Below are 5,160 nucleotides of genomic sequence, written 5' to 3'. Positions count from 1 at the left end.
TCCAGGAGAGGTTATGTTGAGAAAAAGACGGACAAAGCCAAGGAAGCTGAGCAAGTGGAACATTTGGATGCTGCTAATGGGAATGTAGGTGTGTACATTTACCTGGTAATTTTTTCTGGCTAAAAAATCTACGAAAGGGGCTCTCCCTGGTGGTACAACGGGTTAGAGCGTCATATTACGAAGCTCTCTGAAGCCACAGCAGCACAAGATCGATCCCGCCAGGGAGCTGACCCACATGGTGTGGCAGCCCTGTCCTGGCCCGTCCGCTGCTCCCCTCAGCAGTGTACTTCGTCCATCTGCCTGTTCTTCTCCCCACTCTGCCTCTGGTGAATCCTCTCACCCGCCACACCTCTGGCCCATACCCCAGTTCTGTGTGCATAAATAAATACAACTTTAAAAAAAAACCCGACTAATGGGCCCTCCCTGGTGGCTCAGAGGGTTAAAGCACAGCACAAAGAAGCTTAAGCCAATTCCGCAGATGCCTGCCCCGGAGGTGACCCATATGGCGTGGCAGACCTCTCCTGACTCGCCCGCTGCTCCCCTCAGCAGTGTACTTCGTCGATCTGCCTGTTCTGCTCCCCGCTCTGTCTCTGGTGAATCCTCTCACCCTCCGCATCTCTGGCCTTAACCCCAGTTCTGTACGAATAAATAAATAAATCTTAAAAAAAAAAAAAACGACTAAAGATGTACACTGTACTATAAAAATCCAGGACCCAGAACTTCCATGTCTAAGTATACGCCCCAAAGAAACAAGCTCAACTAATGACATGTGTTGGGAAGTTGATAGCATCTAGGATCAGAGGATCCAAAACCTGACAACCGTCCCCATGCCCATCCACGGAAGAACAGCGAAATGGTGGTGGTGTAGACCATCCTGGAGTACTGCCTGACAAGGTGGAGGAACCAGCAGCTGAGTGCAGGAATATGGGAGCATTTCACGAGAACCAGGTTGAGCAAAAGAAACCAGAGACAAAAAGAAGTCAGAAAAAGTGACCCTCATGGGTGGAAATAAGTGGTGGTGGGCTTCTGGGCACTGCGGATGTTCTCCGTCCTGCCCTGCATACTAGTTATATGGGATAATCAGTTTGTGGACATTATCAAATCCATGATATGTATACTTTTTACACATAAATTACATTTCAATATATTGTTCAAAAATATTCCACTCTTGTACCTCCCTGATGGGACAGGGGCTAAAGTATCAGACCGATGAAGCTAGCTTCCACCACTACGCCATGAGTTCGATCCCCAGCCAGGGAGGTGACCCCGATGGCCCAGCAGACCTCCCCTGTCTCACCCACTGCTCCTCTCAGCAGTGTATTTCAGTGGATCTGGCTATTCTGCTCCCCACTCTGACTCTAGTGAATCCTCTCACCACCCCACCCCTACCTCTGGCCTGTACCCCAGTTCTTGTATGCATAAATATATAAAAAATATCTTTAAAAATTCCATTCGTAATAATGACTGAATGGTGAAAATCTCAGGGTGGGTCTGGTTGGCCTTTAATGCTTTTCTTCAGTGGGGTCCTCTTTTGTTAGCCAGGGAGAGTCCATAGGGCTCTGAGCAACAGTACTCAGCTCAAATGGAATACTGTTGCTTTGTTTTATTGTGTTTGTTTTCATGGTTGCTATTTATACATGGCTGTCAATACTGGTTTTCCACTTATGGTTGTGATAGAAAGTTTCTTTGAAAAATAGCTTTAAGTAAAATAGACAAAAGTGAGTTGACTTACATTAAAAATACTATGTAAATAATAGAATGGGGGCAGGAAGGTTGGGTTTGTGAAACACTTTTCAAATAGAAAAGGCAGGGATTAGGGGGAGGGGAGAAAACTAGTTTGAGCCTGTCCCCATCTCTCAAGGAGTCCTCATGTTGGACCCAGACAGGCTCTCAGGCCTAAGGATACACAAGCATTGAGAGAAATGTAAATTGTGGAGTGCTGGGGAGAACAGGGCAGAGAAACTGAGCTCACTTGTGCCAGGCTTCAGTGTAGGCTCCGGCCTACGGCAAGGAGCAAATGGTGGAATCTTGGGCCTGGCAATTACCTGCCTGGGGTCTGGGGCCTGGGGCCAGTGCCTCTGCATTTCATCTGATGGCAGATGTTCTGGGAATGCAACTTCAGCAGCAGTTGCCTTAGCGGCAGGAGTAGAATCCTGGGATCCTGGGGTTGAACCCTCATGTGTTCTGGAGAAAGATTAGAAAGATGAGGCTCTTGGTGGCTGGTGTGTGTGTGTGTAGAACTGTCAACCCGGGTGCAAGGACTCGAGTGTGGTTTTCAGATCCCTGGAAAGAGAAATCGCATTGAGTACTTTGTATTTGTCAAGAGAACCTCACTTTACCTGCTCATCGCCATGGTTCTTGGCTAAAAGACCAAGAACTTTAAAAGGAGGTAGAAGAAGAATGGATTTCAAAAGACAAAGGAGTCGTGGAATGAATGAATAAAGAATGAATGAATGCCTCTCCCATTCTCAACAGGCTATCACAACTTTTCATTCCCAGCTGCTGGGAATTGCCATGGAGATGGAAAATACAGGCATGTTATCAGGAGTATTTTAGAAACAGTCCTTTTCATTCATTCACTCATTCACTGACTGAGTGTCTAATACTAGGCACCAGGCCCTATTTTTAGAATGGTGCCCTGACCAATATGGTAGCTTCTGGCTACATGTACATGTTGGTGCATTTAAATTTGAGCTGGTTCATACTAAAAGTGCTGAAAGCCTAAAACACACATCAAAGCTTGATAATTATTGTAATAATGATTATTGTTATAATTATTCATGTTGACCATGCATTGAAACGCTAATAATTTAAATATATTGGGTTGAATAAAGTATATAATTAAAATGGATTCTTTTCCTACTTACTATATTTTCATGTGGCTACTGGAAAATTTTAAATTGCCTATGTGGCTCATATTTGTGTTGAAATCATTAGATTTCTACTGGATGCTGGATGCTGTGATGCTGGATACTGCCCCTACTCTGAAGACATTTAGATGCTAATGGCTATGATCAACTGAAATGAGGGTACCAGGCCGGCACAGCAAAGGGAAGTGACCAGCACCCTCCTATCCTTCTGGCTAGGCCTGAATGATCACCTATTTCTCCAGGTGGCGACCCTAACAAAGACCCTTGTCACAGAGACTCCCTTAGTGAAGGATGGACCATTTGGCCTCCTTGTCTTTTGAGATCCATTTTCCTTCTACCTCCTTGTAAAGTTCTTGGTCTTTTAGCCAAGAACCATGGCGATGAGCAGATAAAGTGAGGCTGTTTTGACAAAACACAAAGTACTCAATGCGATTTCTCTTTCCAGCGATCTGAAAGCCACACTTGAGTTCTTCAGTCCTTGCATCCAGGTGAACAGTCAAGAATGAATGAATGCCTCTCCAATTCCCAGTAGGCTATCACAACCTACCTCCTTTACTCTGTCAGATCTGTGCTAGGCACAGCTCCAGAGCTTTCCAGAAGTCAGCTCTATTTCTTTTCTTTGCATATACGTTGACACTGTACCCCCCCCCACCCAAAAAGTGATGCCAAACCTCACAAGAGCCAGCTGGATTTCCTGCCAGTCTCCCCTAACCCCCTCCACATGGAGCATTCTGCTGGTCAAAGTGGACTGGACTCTTGTCCTCTCCTTTGGTTTCCTCTCCCCTCCCCTTCCCTCTCCTCCTCTCCCAACTTTGTGTTCTTGCTCTGGCTGGTTCCTCTGCTTGGGGGTTCGCTTGCTGTCACTATTGCCCCTGGTAGAATTCTAAACTTTAATTCTGATTCACCCATGAAACCCGCTTCAGCCCTCCCTTCTGAATATGTCTCCCCTTCAGAGCCTCTGACAACCACTTGTTTGTCTTACCAAACTCTACCCCATGATATTGTTGCTTCCTTAAAATTAGGCCTTTCCCTGTATGGTCTAGGTCACTTTTAGGGTCAGGTAGCCAGGTAGTAATTAGCTGAACTGAATCAAATGATCCTGAGTCTGAAAGTTAAAAAGAACTGGAGTGGATCCAGTTGATGAGGAGAGAGTGGCAAGGAAGTACAGAGGGATTAAACCTGGTCTGGGCCAGCCAAACCATCCATCCTTCTCTAAGGGAATCTCTCTGACAAGGGTCTTTGTTAGGGTCGCCACCTAGAGAAATGGGTGATAATTTAGGCCTGGAATGCTGGGGGTTGGAGGAACTTGGATGGATGACTCAGTAAATCAAACAGAACAAGGAAGGGAGGCCCCCCCTTGGCCATCTGCAGTACTGGAGAGAGCTATAAATGATCTTACCCAGGGCCTCTCTCACACCTGGAGGGCTGATCTGACCTCTCCAAGACCCTTGAAGCAGGGAGTTCTGGGATCCTTCCTGCAGCAAAAGGCTACAGATATGAGCACGGGGGCCCATTTGCTAAGGGGTTATTTTGGTGGGAGACGAGGGGGGAGGAAGAGGTGAAAAGGACGGCAGCAAGCTTCCCAGAGTCTAGAAATTTCAGTCCTGGTACTTGTATGTCACCGCATGCGCACAGGTTTGAGAAACTGTAGTGGTCACTAGGAGAGGCTGTTCCTGGTCTCGAGGAAGTGAATCTCATCGGCACCTACTCAGTGACAAAGTCATTGCCCCAGCAAAGTGACAAAGTCATTGGCGCGGCAAAGTGAGCGCGGTAGATGAAAACCACAGGGTGGAAGGAGGCCGGTAGGGTTGGACTAAAATCTACCCGAAGGTCAAGACTATGCCTTAAGTTCTTCGGTGCCTGCAACACCGAGACAGAGCGCGACGAAGTCCTTTGGAACTGAGCGAAGGACAGGAGACAAAGGCACCCACTCTTCTCCACTCCCTCGCGATCCTACCAAACCCCCAAGGGATCCTTGTCTTCTGGAGCCAGGGAGAACGACATGTGGCGGGACACAGGCTAGGGGGACCAGGGGCCCACCGAGCGGGGAAGGAACCCGAGGGGGGCGGCTAACGCGCCCGAGTGTTCGGGGAAGGGGGTGGTCTCCAAAAGGGGGAGGGGAGAAAGCAGGGGGCGGGGAGAAGCAGGGCCCTTTAGGACCCGGCTGCCGCGGCGGAGGAGGAGAAAGAACCGGAGGCAGGGCCGTGCCACCTGCCCGCTCTCTCGCCGCCGTCGCGCTCCCCGCCGCCAACATGCTGCCGAGACTGGGCGGCCCCGCGCTGCCGCTGCC

The sequence above is a fragment of the Condylura cristata genome, unplaced genomic scaffold, assembly GCF_000260355.1.
Source record: "Condylura cristata isolate star-nosed mole 26May11 unplaced genomic scaffold, ConCri1.0 scaffold00002, whole genome shotgun sequence".
NCBI classification, from domain to species: domain Eukaryota; kingdom Metazoa; phylum Chordata; class Mammalia; order Eulipotyphla; family Talpidae; genus Condylura; species Condylura cristata.
This window is presented reverse-complemented; position numbering follows the sequence as displayed.